Source organism: Triticum dicoccoides, chromosome 3A (genome assembly GCF_002162155.2).
Source record: "Triticum dicoccoides isolate Atlit2015 ecotype Zavitan chromosome 3A, WEW_v2.0, whole genome shotgun sequence".
Taxonomy (NCBI): domain Eukaryota; kingdom Viridiplantae; phylum Streptophyta; class Magnoliopsida; order Poales; family Poaceae; genus Triticum; species Triticum dicoccoides.
The window spans coordinates 676,227,073-676,248,739 of NC_041384.1; positions in this window are offsets into that span (position 1 = coordinate 676,227,073).

Genomic DNA, 21,667 nt, shown 5'->3' on the forward strand with positions numbered 1-21,667 from the left:
AACTGATCCCATTGCTGCTGAAGACATTGGTCACCATGACCATGTTGAAGATGATGCAGCCCTTCCTCAACTAGAGCACCAACAGGTATCATCGCCTGTGCTCACGCACAGCGAACTCATCAGCATTGGTCGTCCACTGACGCCAATTGCATAGGATGCTTCATGCGCAGATCGCCCACAAGAGGAAGAAGACTTTGAGGCCCAGCCAACAGCAACTCCACAAGCGTCACCCGCGTTGCGCAGGCTTCGCAAAGGTCCAAGGCCTCAAGTCTCCGCTAAAGACAATCCGGCTGCATCAGCCGCTGAAGAAGAAGTCCCACAAGTTGCCACTTCCCTGTCCCACCAAGAAGTGGTTCTCGAGGAGAACGTGATCGTGACCGACCCTCCAAGTGGAGGTTGAACATCTTGAGGCTGCCACCACCAACACCACTGAAGCCACTGACGCTGTCATGGCTGAAGCTAATGTGGAGCCCTCACCAACAAAAGCACCAGAAGTCAGCGAAGCCACTGATCCCGCCGCTTCTATTCCTGCATCTGCTGCCGCTCCCCAGTTCGACTATCATGTTGAGCACATGCCTCAGGTGCAGAAGCCAATCCCAAGATTGCCAAGGTTCCCAGATCCTGCATCAGCACCTGGCTCCTTCAATATCAATGGCTTCACAGCAGACAACACATTCTTCAATAGCTCCAAGAACCCCTACTCAAGGGAAAGAATATCATCTGATCGGTTCTGGAGTTATCCGCAGCGAAGCTATTACTCATGCGTTCTTTACAACCAAGGTCGCATCTTTCCACACAAGCGCCTTGACATTGAAGCAATAGCTGGTCTGCCCTATCTGGAAGAAGCTCTGGATTGCTTCAAGGAGGTTGGACTGCTGCCGTTCGTCACTGACCAAGAGCATTGGAATGAAGAGTTGTTGCTCCAATTCTATGCCACACTTCACATCCGCGGGTATAGCAGAGATCCGAAGACTTGGGTCCTGGAGTGGATGACAGGAAACGTTCATCACGAAGCCAAAGCCTTTGACATCATTGAGCTCATTGGTTTGCCCACTCCTGGCGATCTCTACGAGCATGGCTGTCAGCTTCATAGTGAAGCTATTGAGAGCATCTTTCAGAAGAATGAACCTAATATGAGTCAGATGCTCAGTATGATGAAGCCATTGCCCCAAGATGCTGCTTATCCCACGGAGTTCTTCGTTGAAGACCTTGAGTGTAAGAGTAAATAACCATGGGTAGCCTAGCCGGCTCCCCCTGGCCCTTCTGAAAAAATTACGAGCCGATTCGGCCCTCAAGAATCCAAGACACAGGGCCGCCTTCCCTTTGCCGGCTCCCAGAAGCCGGCCGCGAGAAGGCCGACTCCAAGAAGCCGGCTCCCCTAAAGCGGTCAAGATCGTACCCTCGAAGTCTGCATCCACATAACTGTGATGTGACGGGGCGTGGCTACAGTGAAGCCTGCCACCCCCAAATCCTGGAGCACGCCTGGCACAGTGCGCCGTACGGGTGGCCATGACCAGTCCGGCGCAGCACTGTTGCCACGTTGACCCTGATGTCATCCATGACGAGCTACCAGTACGGCCCACAGGCGGTGGGCCCTTTCGGGCAGAGAGACACCCGAAGGCGGCCAGACCTCCCCCAGTCAGCCCAAGATAGAGCCGGCTCCCCACAGCCGGCTTGCCACCTCCCTCGAAGAAGACGCCCCATTAAGGAGACAAGACGCGGTGAGGCTACAGTGATCGCCCACCGGGCGGCGGCACTGTAGCCACGCCCACTTCGGCGAAGCCCTCGCCACCAAGATTGAGCAACAGTAACCAGCCGCCGACAAGGCCCTGACCGTGGGGCCTGCCTGTCGACCAAGGAGCCGGCAGCCGGCAGGACCCACTAGCCGGCGGGCCCCAATAGCCGACGCAGAAGCCGGAGAGTGTAGACACAGACAGCTGGGCCCCGCGCCTAGCCGGATTACCATTGTACCCCCGGGGGGTAGGCTTATATAAACCCCCCGGGGCATCCATGCAAAGAAGATCAATCCCTGCTAGTCTCAGACACCACATAGGGAGGAGAAGAGAGCAAGCCGTGCCCTTCTTCCTCCTCTCGCCAACAGCTCAAGGAGCACCGTGTAGCTACTTGTTAATCTAGTGACCATGCGAAGACCCCGCAGAGCAGCAGTAGGGGTGTTATCTCCATGGAGAGCCCCGAAGCTGGGTAAGATTCGCCGGCGTGCATGTCTTCGCCTCATCCCGTTTCCAGGCACCGGCGACGTCTTACTGGCTCCCACAATGATAAGCCACCCGTTGGCATATGTCGCACCTACCACCCGACATTTGGCGCCCACCATGGGGCCAGGTGCACCGCCGTCCGGAGACCTGTTCTGGACGGGAACCCTCTTCCTCCCCCGCGAGCGTAGCCAGCCCGGCACGCCCGATGGCGCTTGCCACGATGTGCTACAAGGCGTCACCAACATCTATGTGGCGAGCAGCCTCGCCGATCTCCTTGACAAGACTCTCATCTATGACGAGCTCGCCTCCGACGCGGGCACCGACCACCTCATCAACCTCCTTGGCCAGCTCCACGTCTCCGGCGAGCCTGTCGTGGACTTGGAGTCGGTTGGCTCCACCGATCCGATGCCTGTCGACTCCGACACGGCATCACTCGACACGTTCCCCACCAACGTCGCGATCTACAACAACCTGCTTCCCCGGGCCGATGGCTGCGATGCTGTCACCACCGAGGTGATGGTCATCGGCCACGGCGGCGCTTCTGACGAGAGCGCCCACGACGCCCTGCCCGCGGCGGTCCACGACTTGTCCATCCCCCTTCTGGCCGATGCCGACGCTGAAGCATTGGAAGCTCGCCGCCTTGCCCTCCTCGCGGAGGGCCGGAAGTTGGTTTCCATGAGATGCCTCGCTGAGGCCCACCGACGTGAGGCCGACCGCGCCGCCTTTGGCACGCCGTCCCCAGGCGGGCCTAGCCGGGCCGACGTTGTCAGACAGTGTGGCGCTGTCATCACCGATACGCTAGGAGTCGACCGCCTAGTCTACGCTACTCCACTCGAGAACCTGCGCGCCGCCCAGGCGGCCGTAGACGAGCTAGATGGACTGGGGGCCGAAGAACTCCCCCACATGACCCGACGCATCCAGCAGCTGATCGATGCAGCCGCGCAGCGGCACGAAGCCGACGCCCACGCGGAAAGCCCTCCCCCGCGCCAAGATCACGGCGCGACGTCCCGGACGCCGACTACGGGTAAAACCCGCGCGCGGCGCGAGAAAGAACTGGCTGCCAGCCGAACCCGAACCCGAATCTCCATCAATCGAGACGCAGAAGGCCACCCCCGGGCCGTGGAGTGGCGGGGCAACCTGCCTCCGCCCCGGCCCCGTGGAGAGAGATATCCCACCCCGCCGCCTGTTGCGCATCCGACTCTCAGCGGCCGGCTAGGTCGCCGCGAAGGAGTCGGCGAGAACGACGCCCGCCATCGGATCGACCGCCTGGCACGATCCCTGGCGCTAGAAGAAGCAGACGATGTCGGCCCGCCTTGCTTCGGCCCCCGCATCCGCGACGAGCCTTTCCCCAAAGGATTCTCGCTCCCAAGAGACACGCCCAAGTACAATGGCTCCGTGAAACCGGAAGATTGGTTAATCGACTACTCCACGGCGGTTAGCATAGCCAACGGCAACAGGCGCGTTGCCGTGAAGTACGTGCCCCTCATGCTGCAGGGCACGACGCGGACCTGGCTCAGCAGCCTCAAGCCATACAGCGTCAACAGCTGGCTAGACTTCACAGAAGCCTTCGTCCGCAACTTCACCAGCACCTACAAGCGGGCTCCCAAGCCCAGACAGCTCTCCTTGTGCGTACAAGGCCCCGCCGAGTCCACTCGCGACTATCTCACGCGTTGGGCCGAGCTCCACAACTCTTGCGAAGGGGTGCACGAGGTGCAAGCCATAGAATACTTCACTGCCGGGTGCCGAGAAGGCACCCTCCTCAAGCACAAGCTCCTCTGCGACGAGCCGACTACCCTCGACGAGCTTCTGATCATAGCGGACAAGTACGCCACCGCCGACTCCTCGATGAAGACCGAACTCCGGGTAGACGCATCCGGAAAGGTACTCAACCCGGCGCCCAAGACGCCAGCTGGGGACTCCGGCCGACGCCCACACCAGAACGACCACAAGCGCAAGGGCCCAGTGCCGCCCTCCACCAGTCGGCAGGTGGCCACAGTCGAAGACGAGCAGCCCGAAGCGCGGCCCGCACCCAAGAAGCAGAGGAACGGCAAGCCGGCTTGGCAGCCGGCCTTCTCCTACGAGCAGACTCTCGACGCCCCGTGCAAGTTCCACAACGGCGCGAAGCCGTCCAACCACATGACCTGGAAGTGCCACTGGCTCACCCGAATCTCTAAAGGCGAAGGGCTCGCACCGCCTCCTCCTGCCAGTCCGCCGCCTCCGGCTCCGTAGCCGCCGGCCGCTCGGCCCGCAGTCGGAGTCGTGCATGATGAGTTCCCCGACGAGCATGCAGCCTATATCATCTTTACGAGTCAGCCCGAAGACCGGCGCAGCAAACGCCGAGGGCACCAAGAAGTCAGCATGGTTGCTGCCAACCCCACCGAGCACATGCACTGGTCAGAAAAACCTATCAGCTGGAGCCGGACCGACCACCCAGAGGTGATGCCATCTCCCGGCTCTTATGCGTTGGTTTTGGATGCCACCCTTGCAACGGATAGACGCGCTGCCCGATTCTCCCGCGTGCTGATAGACGGCGGGAGCAGCATCAACATCCTGTATCGTGACACCATGGAGAAGCTGAATGTCAAGACGAAGCAACTCATGCCTACTTGGACTGTGTTCCGTGGCATCGTACCCGGCCTGTCCTGCGCCCCCATTGGCAAGATCAAGATTGATGTACTTTTTAGGGACAAGGAGCATTTCCGCCGGGAAGCGATCTGGTTTGAAGTGGTGGACCTGGAGAGCCCTTACCATGCATTGCTTGGCCAACCTGCCTTGGCCAAGTTCATGGCAGTTCCCCACTATGCATACCTCAAGATGAAGATACCGAGCACCAAAGGCATCATCACCATAGCCGGCGATTACAAGAAGTCCTCTGAGTGCGCAGCAGCCAGCAGTCGGCTGGCCGAGTCCCTTGTGATTGCCGAAGAAAAGAAGATGTTGGACCGAGTCGTGGCCATGGCCGGCAAACAGTCGGCCTTGTCCCCCGATCCCAAGGAGCATGATGCTCAAGGATCTTTCCAGTCGGCCAAGGAGACGAAGAAGATACCTCTTGACCCCGAGCACCCAGAGAGGTTTGCCGTAATCGTGGCAAACCTAAACAGCAAATAGGAAGGCGAGCTCGCCGATTTCCTCCATGAGAATCGGGACATCTTTGCATGGTCCCCCAAGGACATGCCGGGCGTTCCGAAGGAATTCGCCGAGCACAAACTACACGTCCGAGAAGACGCAAAGCCAGTCAAACAACCCCTCCGCCGACTATCGAAGGAGAAACGCAGGATTGTGTGAGAGGAGATAGCACGGCTTCTGGCAGCCGGCTTCATTATGGAAGTTTTCTTTCCAGAGTGGCTCGCCAACCCGGTCCTCGTGCTAAAGAAGAACAACAAGTGGCGCATGTGTATAGACTACACGAGCCTCAACAAGGCCTGCCCCAAAGATCCCTTTGCCCTGCCAAGGATTGACCAAGTGATAGACTCCACGGCCGGATGCGAGCTGTTGAGTTTCTTGGATGCTTACTCAGGGTATCACCAGATAAAGTTAGATCCGGCAGACCGCCTGAAGACCGCCTTCATCACGCCATTCGGAGCCTTCTGCTACCTGACTATGAAATTCGGCTTGAGAAATGCCGGTGCCACTTTTCAGCGTTGCATGCAGAAGTGCCTCCTCAAGCAACTCGGCAGAAATGCCCACGTCTACGTAGACGACATTGTGGTGAAGACGGAGAAGCGCGGCACCTTGCTGGAAGACCTCAAGGAAACATTTGAGAACCTACGCCGGTTCCAAATCAAGCTTAACCCCGAGAAATGCATGTTCGGAGTGCCAGCCAGCCAGCTCCTAGGCTTCCTGGTCTCCGAACGCGGCATCGAATGCAACCCAGTAAAGATCAAGGCCATTGAGAGAATGGCGATTCCCACCAAACTTCGAGACGTCCAGAAGTTTACCGGATGCTTGGCCTCCCTGAACCGCTTCATCAGCCGGCTCGGAGAGAAAGCTCTTCCCCTCTATCGCCTCATGAAGAAGACCAACCACTTCGAGTGGAATGACCAAGCCGATCAAGCTTTTCACGAGCTGAAGAAGATGCTGGCCATGCCGCCTGTCCTGGCGGCGCCGACTGAGAAAGAGCCCATGCTCCTCTACATTGCCGCAACTAGCCGGGTGGTCAGCACCGTCATCATAGTCCAGCGCCCAGAAGAAGGCCGAGCCCAACCGGTCTAGAGGCCGGTGTACTATTTGAGCGAGGTGCTGTCTACCTCGAAGCAGAACTACCCGCACTACCAGAAGATGTGCTACGGCGTGTACTTCGCCGCCAAGAAGCTGAAGCCCTACTTCCAAGAGCATCCCATCACGGTTGTATGCACCGCCCCGCTGGCCGAGATCATAGGCAGCCGGGATGCATCCGGCCAGGTGGCGAAATGGGCCATCGAGCTGGCCCCCTATATGATCTTCTACCAGCCTCGCACCACCATCAAGTCCCAAGCATTGGCCGACTTCCTCGTCGACTGGGCCGAGACCCAGTACCTACCGCCGGCTCTCGACTCCACTCATTGGTGCATGCACTTCGATGGGTCCAAGATGCGCACCGGCTTGGGAGCCGGTGTCATCCTCACCTCTCCCAAAGGCGACAAGCTCAGATACACGCTGCAAATTCACTTTGCCGCTTCCAACAACGTGGCCGAGTATGAGGCGCTCGTACACGGGCTCCGGCTTGCCAAAGAGCTCGGCATTCGCCGGATCCTATGTTATGGCGACTCGGACTTGGTGGTCCAGTAATCATCCGGCGACTGGGATGCCAAGGACGCAAATATGGCAAGCTACCGCTTCCTCGTTCAGCAGATCAGTGGGTATTTTGAAGGATGCGAGTTCCTCCATCTACCACGAGCCGACAACGAGCCAGCTGATGCCCTGGCTCGAATAGGCTCCACTCGGCAAGAAATACCAACCGGTGTCTCTCTACAACGCCTCCTCAAGCCGTCTATCAAGACGTCTCCAGAGTCTGATTCCATCTTCATGCCGCCTGACCCCGACGCAGCCGGCTGGAAGAACCAAGCAGGTGACCTGGGGACTTCGATAGTCGGCCAGGGGGTATCAGCAGGCGGCTCGGGGACTTTCGTAGTTACGCCCGGCCCGGGGGCTACCTCACCCGGCTCGGGAACTGCGGTAGTCGACCCGAAGACTACACCAACACAACAGGCGGCGGACGACTCCAGCATTTCACCGTCCAGCCCGCCCGCCCTGGTCGCAGTAGCCATTTTGGCAATAGAAGAAGTCGCAGCTCCGTCATGGGCTCAATCCATCCTCAACTTCCTAATAAACCAAGATCTATCGGCTGACGAAGTAGAGGCAAGACAAGTCCAACGCCGAGCCAGAGCATACACAATCGTCAACCGAGAACTCGTCAAGCGCAGTGTCACTGGAGTCCTCCAGCGATGCCTTTGAGCAAGAGAAGGGAATTGCAATCCTCAGAGACATCCACCAAGGAGAATGCGGCCACCATGCGGCCTCAAGATCACTCGTCGCCAAAGCCTTCCGCCATGGTTTCTTTTGGACGACTGCTTTGGATGACGCCAAGAAGTTAGTTAAACATTGCAAACGGTGCCAACTCTTCAGCTCCAAGCAACACATGTCGGCTTCAGCACTCAAGACCATTCCCCTCACTTGGCCCTTCGCCGTTTGGGGACTGGACATGGTGGGCCCATTCAAGACGGCGCGCGGCGGCATGACTCATCTGCTTGTCACCGTGGACAAATTCACCAAATGGATTGAAGCAAAGCCGATCAAGAAGCTGAATGGGCCGACTACCATGACATTTATCGCAGATATAACAACTCGGTACAGCATGCCACACAGCATCATCACCGACAATGGCACGAATTTCGCCAAGGGAGCCTTGGCATGTTTCTGCGTGACGCAAGGCATCCGGTTGGACCTAGCGTCTGTCGCCCACCCGCAGTCAAACGGCCAGGTCGAGCGAGCCAACGGCCTCATCCTTTCCGGCATCAAGCCCCGACTGATCGTACCACTGGAGCGTTCAGCCGGCTGTTGGCTCGATGAGCTGCTGACTGTCCTCTGGAGTCTGCGCACTACACCAAACAAGTCAACCGGCTTCACTCCTTTCTTCCTCGTATATGGTGCCGAGGCGGTCATCCCAACTGACACCGAGTTCGACTCGCCTCGGGTAACCATGTACACGGAAGCCGAGGCCAAGGAAGCACGAGAAGACGGTGTCGACCTGCTGGAAGAAGGCCGGCTGTTAGCCCTCAGCCAGTCCGCCATCTATCAGCAGGGCCTGCGCCACTACCACAGCCGGAAGGTCAAGCCAAGATCCTTCCAAGAGGGCGATCTTGTGCTCTGGCTGATCCAGCGAACAGCCGGCCAGCACAAGCTCTCGGCCCCTTGGGAGGTCCCCTTCGTCATCAGCAGAGCCTTAGGCAACGACTCCTACTACCTGATCGATGCGCAGAAGCCGAAGGCACGAAAGAGAGACGACTCCGGCAAGGAGTCAGAACGACCATGGAACGCCAACCTCCTCCGAAGGTTTTACAGTTGAAATACAGTATGTATCACGCCAACTTTTGTACTAAGTACGAGACAATAGGCCCCCCGAGGAGAGCTTGGGGACTGCCATCTTTTGTCTATAAATGAAAAGTATCATGCTTATGGCCTTGTCATTGCATTCACTTTTTTCCGTCCGGCACCGGGTTCGACTAGTCGGCCCGGGGACTGGCCGCCTGGAGTTATATTAGAAGTCCTACCCGCAGTCAGACAAGTAGTGTGTCGGCTCCCAAGCCTTCTCTTGCCAAAAGTCGCAGTTCGAAGAACCGGCTGTCCGGCTGGCAAGAGTCAAGGGCAGGAACGGGTGCCCACACGAAAAATGGCTAGGGACTAACGGACTAATATAACAAATGCCGGTTTTTCTCCCACCGCCGACCGGCTACCAGAGTAGCCGGCCGGCCGGCTTCCATTCACCTCGCTCCAATCTAAGAAAGCTCGAGTACTTGCCTTCTCAGAAGGGGAAGGCGGCAAAGGAAACAGCCTAAGGATAAAAAGCATACATGAATGGAAACCAAACACGCAATAATATTTACATAAAAGACCTTCAAAAGGCCAGCATTCGACATAGTTTGAATACACCCCCAGTGGGTGGAACTGCGCAAGTTTGATAAAGTTGTTCAAAAGGCAACAAGCAGGAAAAAACAAGGACGGCAGACTAAGCCAAGGGAGCGACTGGCGAGTCGGGCAGGTCAGTGGAGACGGCAGTGCCGGCTGGCGAGCCTTGGCATGATCACCGCCTCCCGCAGAGGGCACGCTAGCATGCACCTCGTTGCTGGAGGCACGATCAGCCTGAGGCTGGCTGGCCGCATCACCGGCTGGCTCAACGTCTTCGCCCTCCTCTCCTTCATCGTCTTCGCCTTCATCGCTGGAGGCGATCTCCTCTTCCGAGTCTTCACCTGCTGCCGGGTCCAGCCCGAACCACTCCTCCAGCTGGGCAATGCCGTCATCATTAATTTCAGGAGCGAAGACGCTGATGTCAGTACACTCGGCGATCGTCGAAGCGCGCTAAGCGATAGCCGGCCGCACGTCCTCCAGCTCTTCGTCAGCCTCCAGCCGACCGGTGCGCAGCTGGTCCAGGTTCAGCCCCGGATACCAAGCTCGGACGAACTCCAATGCCCGCCCAGCTCCAAGCCGGGCCGCTGATGCTTTCCAAGCCTCGAAGCGGCCAACCGCAACTTCCAGCCAGTCGGCAGTCCGACTCAGGTGCGGGGAATTGTCTCGCTTGGCCAGAGGGCGGCCAACACCTGCGCCCCGGCGCGCTGGAGGTGGCGGAGCATACGATGAGCCGGCTGCAGCCGCGCTTGGACCGCCAAGAGTTGCTCCTCAAGCGTCCGACTCGCGTCCGGCGCGATGTCGGCCCCCGCCTGACGGCGCGCTTCGCGATGGGCCTCGATGGTTTGGGTAGCGAAGACGGAGTAGCCGGGAAAGTAGTCTGCACAGAGAATAAAAAGCAGCACAAGTCAGAACACAAATCAGGCGGCAAGGGGCATGCAAGGAGCGAGGAAGGCGGCTTACCGTCGATCAAATCCTCAATACGGCCGAAGCCTTCATTCAGCGCTTGCCTGGTCTCAGCCCAGCCCGCCGCTTCGGTCTCAAACTCGGCCTTCAAGGCGGCTTCGTTATCCTGCGCCCTCTTCAGGGCCGCCTTGTGGCTCTTCTCCTGGTCAGCCAGCTTCTTGGCCAGGCGGTCACGCTCCAGGACCAAGGCGTCATACTCAGTTTCCATGGCGCGAAGGGCGGCCTGCGCCTCGCTGAGCTGCCCCCTCAAGTCGGCATTGGCCCCTGCAAGCATGAAGACAAAGGAAATTAAGAAGGTGAAGTCGTCAAGGAAGATCCGACCCGGCTGCTCAGCAGTCGGCCCGAATCTCGGGGACTACACCTAGTGGGTGCGCTGATGCGCCCTCCCAGGAGATGAACGAAACAAATATGCACTCCGGCTGCTAGTCAGGTCCTTGGTTCTCCTGCCCAGCTCTTGAGCCTGGGAGTTGAAGGCGGCTGCACGGAGGTTGTGATACTCCTGAAAGATTATACAGGAAGCAAGGATAAGTTAAGTTGTCAAAACCTAGTAAGTTCCAAGCCGCCTGCGCAGCAGCCGGCTCGGAACTCGGGGACTACACCCAGTGGGTGCGCTGACGCGCCCCCACGGAAGAAATCGAAAGAGCAAAATAACCAAGGACAAAAGACTCACTCGGATGATGGCCCGCGTCGAGAGAAACTCTTGAGTGTATCGCTGCAGCGAGGCGGCCTGATCTCGAAGCCGGTTCTGGACCTCCTGGGCCGCCGCGTTCAGCTCGCCCGTCCCCCCGCTGGGAGTCCACTCGGACGTGCTAACGCTGGCCGCCTCCAGGGCCTCCGCCGTCTGGCTGGAGCCCGCTGCTCGGTGCGGTTCCGGCGCGAAGGCGCCACCCCCTACGCACCAGCGCAATGCCGGCTGCACCTCGAGGCCGGCCCCTGCCGCCGGCTCGCCCCTGGACGGCTGCTCTAGCGCCACAGCTGATTGGCCGCTTTGGCCCGCTCCAGCCAACGCCGTCTGCGACGCCTCCTCCACGAAGATCACGGGGTCCTCCCGCCTCTCCATCACCGGCGGGCCTTGGTCGACCTCCTCCGATGGGGGCACGGGAACGTTGGGGGCCACGGCGCGGAGGGGAACAACAAGCAGCGGAGGCCGGTTGTGCGAGGCCTCCGCCTCCGTTTCCGCGGCTGCCGCCTCCGCCCGGGCCTTGGCCGCCGCGTCAGCCCGCTCCTTCGTCGCCTGGACGGTCCTTCGCTCCACCGCCTCCCGCTCCTCCCGCGCGTTCCGCTCCGTGGCCTCCTTAAGGTCGGTGCGGGGATCCACGCGGCGGGAGCTTGAGGACCCTCCAGTCGGCCCGACTACGGATCCGCCAGGACCTCGCTCGAGAGAAAGCGGCGCCCTGTCCGGCAAGAAAAGAAAGGTTTAGAAGAGTTTCGGACGAAGAAGACAAAAAATATATACGCAAGACATTTGATGACTTACGCAGAGATCGACTGCGGTTGCTTCACCACCTTGTGGAAGCGGGCCGCCTTCGCGGCCGCCTCATCCCGCTTGGTCGCCGCCGTGGAGGCCTTGGATTTTTTCGGCCGGCTGCCGAAGAAGGTCGACACAGCCCGGCGCTTCTGCGCGCCGCCACGGGCAGCCGGCACGGCAGACGAGCTCACGCCTTGATGATCGGGCGTCGGCTGGCGGTGCGGGACGACTTCGACCTCATCGTCATCCGGCCAGTCCTCGAAGCTGGCCCCGAGTCCCGCGCCTCCGTCCTCGTCGCCTTCCCCCACGATGGCGTCTTCCATGGTGGCTGCTCCCAGGTCCGGATCATCGGTGTCGTCCATCGTAAGGTCGGGGAGGAGCTGGCGCTCTACCCCAGCGGCCCCGGCTGTCGGCGGGAAAAGAGGGTTCTACAAAAGGCAAACCAATTGATCAAGAATCGGCTATCATGAGGCCGGCTACAAAAAAGGGAGAAAAGAAGAAAAGAACTTACGGCAGGCGGAGGGTTGGCGCGGGAATACGGCTCCTTGCCGTATCGCCAATCCTCGGCGAGCTTGCAGTTGGAGATATAATTCACCATGTAAGACACCTCTGCGTGAGGCATCTCCCTGGTGCTCAGCCGGCACGGGTCGAAGCGGTCGCTCATTTGGCAGATCATGTGAGGCCGGCCTTGGAGCGGAAGCACCCGGCGCTCCACGAAGGCGGCCACCAGCCAGATCATGTCAAATTCGATTCAACTCAAAGTAGGAGAAACAGACACCCGCCAGCCACCTTTATGCAAAACTAGTTGCATGTCAGTCGGTGGAACCGGTCTCATGTGCGTGGACATGTAAGGTTGGTCTGGGCCGCTTCATCCCACAATACCACCGAATCAAAATAAGACATTGGTGGTAATAAGTATGACTATCACCGCCCACAACTCTTTGTGCTCTACTCATGCATATCGTCTACACATAGACCTGGCTCTGATACCATTATTGAGAATCGTTGCATGGAAAACAAAAAAAATTATATGCACACGCAATGATCTATCCATGGAGATGCATAGCAATGAGGGAAAGAGTATGTCTACGTACCCTCCTAGACCGTAAGCGGAAGCGTTTCACAACGCGGTTGATGTAGTCAAACTTTCTTCGCGCCCCAACTGATCTAGTACCGAACGCACGACACCTCCGTGTTCTGCACATGTTCAGCTCAGTGACGTCCTCGCATTCTTCATCCAGCAAGACGAGCGTAGTAGTAGTAGATGAGTTCCGGTAGCACCACGTCATGGTGACGGTGATGGTGATGCGATCTTTGTAGGGCTTCGCCTAAGCAGTACGAAGATATGACCGAGGGAGTAAACGGTGGACGGGGGCGCCACACACGGCTAAGACAATGTTGTGTCCTTGAGTGGCGCCCCCTCCCCACATATATATAGGTGGGAGGGGAGGAGGCAGCCCCTAGGGTGCCCCACGAGACCTGGCGGCAGCCCTAGGGCTGCTGCCTTGCCCTGCACCCCCTTTCCTTATATGAAGAAGGGGGAAGGAAAGAGGGGGAGAGGGAAGGAAGGGGGAGTCCTACTCCACACTTTCCTTTCCCTCCCCTCCTTCCTTCTCCTCCTATAGGCTGGCCTCTATAGGGGGTGCACCAGCCCCTTGTGGGCTGGTGTTTTCCCTCTCCTGGCCCATAAGGACCATATCTTTGTCGGGGGTGCCCGAAACTCCTTTCCGGTGACCCGATAAGTACTCGGTACCCTTCGGAACACTTTCGGCGTCCGAATACCATCGTCATATATATCAATCTTTACCTCTTGACCATTTCGAGACTCCTCGTCATCTAGGACTCCGAACAACATTCGGCCACCAAATCACATAACTCATATAATACTATATCGTCATCGAACGTTAAGCGTGCGGACCCTACGGGTTTGAGAACTATGTAGACATGACCGAGACACCTCTCCGGTCAATGACCAATAGCGGAACCAGTATGCCCATATTACCTCCTACATATTCTACGAAGATCTTTATCGGTCGAACCGTTATGACAACATACGTAATTCCCTTTGTCCCTCGGTATGTTACTTGCCCGAGATTCGATCGTCGGTATCTTCATACCCACTTCAATCTCGTTACCGGCAAGTCTCTTTACTCGTTCCGTAATACATCACCTCGTGACTAACTCCTTAGTCATTTGCTTGCAAGCTTATGATGTGTATTACCGAGAGGGCCCAGAGATACCTCTCCGATACTCAGAGTGACAAATCCTAGTCTTGATCTATGCCAACTCAACAAACACCTTCGGAGATACCTATAGAGCATCTTTATGATCACCCTGTTACGTTGTGACGTTTGATAGCACACAAGGTATTCCTCCGGTATCCGGGAGTTGCATAATCTCATAGTCGAAGGAATATGTATTTTACATGAAGAAAGCAATAGCAATAAAACTTGAACAATCATTATGCTAAGCTAACGGATGGGTCTTGTCCTCACATCATTCTCCTAATGATGTGATCCCGTTATCAAATGGCAACACATGTCTATGGTTAGGAAACCTTAACCATCTTTGATCAATGAGCTAGTCTAGTAGAGGATTACTAGGGACACGGTATTTGTTTATGTATTCACACATATATTTAGGTTTCCGATCAATACAATTCTAGCATGAATAATAAACCTTTATCATGAATAAGAAAATATAAAATAACAACTTTATTATTGCCTCTAGGGCATATTTCCTTCACTTTGGACTAGTTTAAAAGAAAGATGTGAGGAGGTTCTTTTACATGGGGGAAAAGACAAACCCATGTGCATGCTCACTTTAGATAGAAAGTTATCTATTAAATATTTATACTTACACTAGATTAAAGTCAATTGTGGCTATCCACAAAATTTTCTCTGGAAATTAAAGTTCCAGCAAAAATAAAATTCTTCCTGTGGTTGCTGAACGGGAAAAGCATTTTAACTAAAGACAACATGTTAAAGAGGGGATGGAAAGGAGACAAAAAATGGGTTTTCAGTGGGAAAGAAGAAAACATTAATCATCTCTTTTTCTCTTGCTCGGTTGCTAGGCTTATTTGGAATTTGACTGGGTGTTCTTTTGATTTACATTTAATTCCTGCTGATCTAAATGATTGTTTTGGTAGATGGATTAACGGATTTTCTAAAAATGATAAGAAATTGGTCCTAGTAGGCACTTCAGCCTTACTTTGGGTGTTTTGGATATGTCGAAATGATATTATATTTGACAGAAAAAGATTAATCGCCCTTTGGGGATTGTAAAACTATGCAATTGGATTCCGAATAGGGTTGTATTGCAGACAAAGGACCAGGGGGAATGTTGATGTTGGGAGCAAGACTCATCAAACTGGTAGCAAGTGGGATCTATCGAGCTTCTCAAGGGTGGAGAATTGGGGTTCCAGGGCTGAAGATGTGAAAGCTTTTTGATCTTCACGGTTTTTTGCTTCTTCTGTTGTGGGGGTTGTGGCACCCCGGCTCAGAGAAACCGGAACGCCTCGTATTCCAGCCCAGAGATCAAGGAGAAGTGTCTGGAATACGGCACCGCTTGACACATAACAAATCAGCTCTTATTACAAGAATAATAATACAAGAGTCTGATGTTACAAAGAAGCACATCAGCACGGCGATACTACACCTGTGATACTACACTTGCTCTATGCTAGCAGCGGAACAACTCGAAGCAGCGGAATACTTCTAGCAGTGGAACAACGACGAAGGTGGTGAACTCCACTCTGCAGGGACTCTGGCTGGGACACGATCTAGCTCACACGCACGGCAACCTCGATAAGCAATCAAGCAATCATGGCATCACCTGCAATCTAGCATGACATGCCAGGTCAGTAAATTGAATGTACTTTCAAGCTCACAACAACCATAAACATCAAGGCAAGACAATAACATAGCATTAAACAGGTTAATTAAATTAACAACTACTATGATGAAGCATCTACTAAGCATGGTATGAAACTACCATCATACTGATAAACCAACATCTCAGATCTCCATAACCATATCACTCTTGGCTAACCGACCAAGTAATATACCATCTCGATCACCTCATGATCAAAACCAAACGGTGATCACTCACGGATCACCAACGAACCACACTTGGTCCAACGGGTTACCTCATAACTAAACGGTGATCACTCATGGATCACAAACGGAACATCCACATGATCACCTCGTGACCACATCACAAACTGAATGATCATCCTACAGATCATCCCAACATCATCATCAACATCATGCCAAACTGTACTGCTCAATATATATCAACATATAAATCACCTATAAGTCATTCCGTCATGTGAGTGTTGATCGAACGGTGTGACCTAGTACGAACTTGTGCCCATTGCCCGAGGACGCGGCTATCGATAGATTAAACACACACACTGTGCAGAGGTAGCGCACTTTACCCACACCACAGAATCCATGGCCTCGCACTCCCATTCGGGTGGACCAACGACATTCCGAAAAAACCGATCTACTGCCATGACACTCTCCCGGCCACTCCGACCAACACCCCTTTTTGGGTTCAGTCCTGGGTGGCCCCGTGCCTACCAAAGTCACCAACGGCCACCGTCGTGGCAAAACAAAAATGGTCCCAAATGGGGACAAAAAGGCGCCTAACAACAACTACGGGCACACAAGGTTATGTCTGCTTACCGGGACAGGGTACCGCACGCCCATAACCTTCCCTCGTTGGAGGCACCGGCGAGAGGCATGACAATAGACCGCATTATGGCCTTCTCATAAAAGGCAAATGTGGTTGCACTGGAAAAGTCTGTTTCAATGGCACCTGGCCAACTTAATGACGGAATTTATCCCCAAAATATAACAGTATTAACTGATACTCCGATATTATCTATCAACCTATAATCCAAGTCATAACAATATCCAACAAATAATCCCAAGCTTAATATAGTCTTACCAAAATACTCCGAGGGCAGTATAACACTACTATCATGATAAATCTAAGAACGATAATACTACTACTCAAATATCAAGAACTAACTATCCAACTATGATCCACATGCAAGCATCATCTCCAACATCATACTCCAAAACATACTATCAACTAGCATCATGATGGAAACAATTCTAGCCACTAATAATCCGAAGGCAGCATGCCATACCAAGTAATACTCCAAAATAATACTAGATACCATCATGAAAATAATCATAATAGCCACTAAGAATCCAAAGACACATGTCATCCACATAATCATCAAAATATAAGTCCTAGAACTCCAAGCAATATCATGGCAATATCAAGATCAAAACAATACTCCGAGAAATGCCATGAACAAATCATACATAGCTAATGCAATACTTTAAACAAGTTCAAATAAATAAACCATGTCACCGCATTGCAATCATGCAAATGGAGGGTGTGGCTTGCCTGGGGTGGAAGAAATCACCGGGAAGAGGTGCGAGAAGCTTGCGGAAAGAATCGCCGGAAAACGTTCTCTCTTGGAGGGGGCTGATTAAGTGCAAGGGCAAAATGGTCATTTTCACAGTGTCAAACCATAGTGAAAATGAAACCAACAAAACAGGCTCGACGAAACGCAGAGGTGGGCTTCGGATTCACCTGATTTGGAGCTATTGGTAAAAAGATATGAATGTTTTTCTGCCAGGGACCTATATGTAAATAAATCATCACAAACATGCCCTCGGCTGGAAAAACAGAAAGCGCACTTTGCGGAAATATGCCTTCTCCTCTGGAAAACGTATTCCTCGTTGTAACAGAGAGAAAATACGCCTTCAGTAAAGGAAAGCATACCTTGGATGAAGTAGAAGAAAAATACGCTTTCGGGGGAAGGAAACGAAATGTGTGAGAGTTCGTCTCCACTTATCTGACGTGGCTGGCGGGGTCAACGGCTGAGGGGCTGACGCGCGGGGCCGCGGCCAGCTGGCAGGGGGTCGTCGTCTTCTTCTTCTCCTTGCTCGCGCTCGCCCGCGGTCCAAAGGGAGGTCGCCGGTGCGGGAGCTCGTCCGGCCGGCTCCGGCCATCCCCCGCCTCACTCGACCTATGGGCGAGCTCAGCAGGAGGAGCCGCACCCTTCTGCGGAGAGCACGGGCTCTGAGGTGGACCGATACTAGCGCGAACGGAGACATGGCGGACGGTGGCTCGGGCAGAAGTGGGCACGGGCCCACTGGCCACGGGAGGAAGAGGCGAAGGGCGGGGAAGAACCAGAGGGCTCTAGGGGTTCTATTGGTGGTGGAAGAAGGATGAGAAGATCTCGGGTTGGCGCTGATTTGGGAGGAGGTCGTCGGCGGCAATGGCGACCGTGGGGGTCGGGTAGAGGCTCTGGAGCTCGGGGAAGTGACTGGGGAGGTCTATAGGAGGGAGGAGAGGAGGCTGATGAGCTCGGGAGGCCGTGGGGATGGCTATATATAGCCGAGCGAGGGAGGTCGAGCTCGGGTGTCGCCGCGGGGATCCGGCCAACGCTCTGGCGACGGCCAGCGATCACGGGGAGGCGCGGGATCGCGACGAAGGGAGAGCGGACAAGCGACAGTGGTGCACAGTGCAGGAGGGGCCGAGGGCGCAGAGGGGAAACGGACACGGCGCCATTAGTGCTCGGTCAGCCACAGTGCGCCGGTGGGCGCGCGGCGACGAACACTGACGGAGGGGCTTATGGGGGGAAGTGGCTCCATGAGGACGGCGACGACACGGGGAACACGTTGGACAGGCCCGTGCTCGCTGAGACGCCGAGCAGAGGAGGGGCCCGAGCAAGAAGACGCTCTGGACGCGGCCGATGCGTGTCAAAATGGTGGTCACCGCGCAGACTGGCAAGGAGAAGAAGCCAAGGGTTGGCAAATGATGTCTAGTGGTAAGTTCTTCCAAGGAAGGTTTCAAGTACGGTCGTACATCGATGAAAGGAGTTGTGGTTAAATGGTAATCATCCTCTGAAGTTTACTGCGGTAAACTTGGCCGTGCACTGCTAATCAATAGAGATTTGATTGGGTCAAATGGAGCTGTCTGAGATGATTAACTAAGAAAGGATTATGATTATGGAGGTTTTGGGGCATAATGGACCACAAACTAATATAGTTGCTTTGTAACTCACATTTTATGGAGTGAAGTGCACTGTAGGTCCTTGAACTATTCCAGGGATGTCACGTAGGTCCTCGAACTATGAAAATCGTCATCTAGGTCCTCAAAGTGCAGTAAGTGTGTCATTCAGGTCCAAAATCTCCCTGACAGGCTCTAACTGGCCAGCTGGCACATAAACAGTAACCGTAACAGTACGCGGCAAACAGTCCTGAATTCCTGTGCGTGATGAACAATACACGACAAAGAATAAACATAAAAAAATATCAAAAAACTGAGATCCTCTGTCATCGAAGAGACCCTGGCACGTGAACAGTAAAAATGTCATTAATTCAAAAAAAGTTCGCGAACAATGAATTTGGAAAAATATTTGTGACTTTAATAAAATGTTCGTGAACGATGAATTTGGAAAAAAATATTCGTGACTTTAAAAGAATATTCATGAGTTTAAAAAAAGTTCGCGAACGATGAATTTGGAAAAAATATTCACGACTTTAAAAAAATGTTAGCGAACGATGAATTTGGGGAAAATATTCGCGAGTTTAAAAAAAGTTTGCGAACGATGAATTTGGAAAAAATATTCATGACTTTAAAAAAATGTTCGCGAACGATGAATTTGGAAAAAATATTCGTGACTTTAATAAAATGTTCGCGAACAATGAATTCGGAAAAAATATTTGCGACTTTAATAAAAAGTTCACTAACATTTTTTAAAGTCAAGAATTTTTGTGGTTTGCGAACATTTTTTCCATACCCACGAACAATATTTGTGGTTCGCGAACATATTTTCAAATTTATTGTTTGTGAACTTTTTTAAAGTCGCGAATATTTTTCTCATATTCGCGAATATTTTTTTGAATTAATGAACATTTTTACTATTCACGCACCAGGGGTATCTTTGATGCCAAAGATTTTCAGATTTTTTTTGTTCATATTTTTTTATTTTTCGCACTGTTCACCATGCCAGCTGGCCATTTAGAGGGGTTTAGTGAGATTTTGGACCTGGATGACACACTTACTGTACTTCGAGGACCTAAATGACGATTCTCATAGTTCGAGGACCTATGTGACACCCCTGAAATAGTTTAAGGACCTACAGTGCATTTCACTCAATTTTATGGGTCCAGAAACTTGATTAGGAAGGTGCACCCACATGGAGATGCCACTTGAGCTGAATTTTGGCAAGACTAGTTATTTGGACAGATAAAGGTGCTGTAAAAATTTCATACCAATTGGATGCACCAAAATGGTACTTCCTTCACAACTATTTTCCCTATCCAGAAACTTGCAAAAACTCTAGAGACATATTGGCTTGATTAAATGGTCCCAAATTTGCTGGAGAGAAGTTATTTGGGTAGTAGAATGCTCTGGTAATTTTTCAGGTAAAATGAAGCAATATAAAATGTACTTGCTTCACAACCTGAAAATATTGACAGAATCAAAGATTTGATTATGTGCTCACATAGATAAAGGGATGGAGCTGAAATTTGGAGGAGTGTGCTAATATGAGCACATGAAGGAGAGTGCAAAATTTCAACTCATTTGGATAACCCTAGCTAGTACTTCCTTCACAAAGCCTTCTGTTTGACAGAAACTTTTAAAAATCACCGAGGAAGATTGGCTAGGCAAATAAAGTTGAATTTTTGCATGGAGAAATTATTTGGACATAAAAGAATGCCCAAAAAGTTTGGGAGCAAACAAGGTTGGATAAATGACACTTCCTTCACAAAGTGCCCCTCTGGACAGAAATGAAGAATAATTATTCAGGAATTATTCTTGCGCTAGGACAGGAAAGTTTGGGCATATTTGAGCAACATATGACCCAAAGAAATTATGAAAATTATTTGTAAATTTTTGGATGGACAGAAATATAGGTTGCTTCACAACCTAGGGTAGACAGGGTTATTCCTTTATTAGAAAAGGGAATATTCCCTAGAAAAAGATTTTAGGGTTTGGTCAAAGAGTGAAGTGACATGATTTTGGTAAGGTTTTGAGAATTATTATCCACTTGAGAGGGGGAATAAGGATGATTTCCCAGATGGCAAGACCACAGAACCACTCGAAAAAGAAAAAACAAAGCAAAAACCAATAAAAAAAACAGAAAAAAGCCAAAAACCCGGCTGTTACAGGGGCTGATGCCTGGTCTTTTGCTCTGGGCCTTGGCGGTAGTGTTTTGTTAGACATCGCGACATCTTTTGGATTTCTGAACTCTGTCTTGTAACAGCGATGACCTGGGAGAACTTGCTTTACTGGTATGTCTATTACGGGTAGAAAGCTTGTGGTTAGAACCTTTTGGACTGGTGTATGTTTCCGCTGTTGATTTCATTTAAATGAAATCGGAGGAGAAACCCTCTTTTGCTTAAAAAAACTACCATGCGAATCAAAGGATGAGATGATTCAATACTACTCGGTTTCAGAAATAGTATGATATACCATAAAAAAACTCATATTATTTGCATGCATGCATCTCACGCTTACCGTGGGCAAAGTAGTCCTCGACGAGGAGTGCGACCAGCCACAAGCATCGGCATCTCGTATGGACACTGTCGTCGTACGGCTGCCGTCTCGTACGGCCGCCGTCCACGGGGAGTTGGTCCAGCCGTCCACAATAACGCCTTGACACACGGCCGTTGTGAGCGTGTTGTCCACGGGGCCAACATCGTGTCCAGTGGCCGCCATGGATGACAGGCTGAGCCGTCAGACTGGCCGGCGGCGCCGAGCTCCTTCGGTGAGGGCGTGAGGCCATGGACGAGAGGTCGTTGCTGCATCGTGTTGTTTGGCCACCGCCGTCAAGGCTCTTCGAAGTGGCCGCCATTGACGCAAGCGAGAATAAGATAAC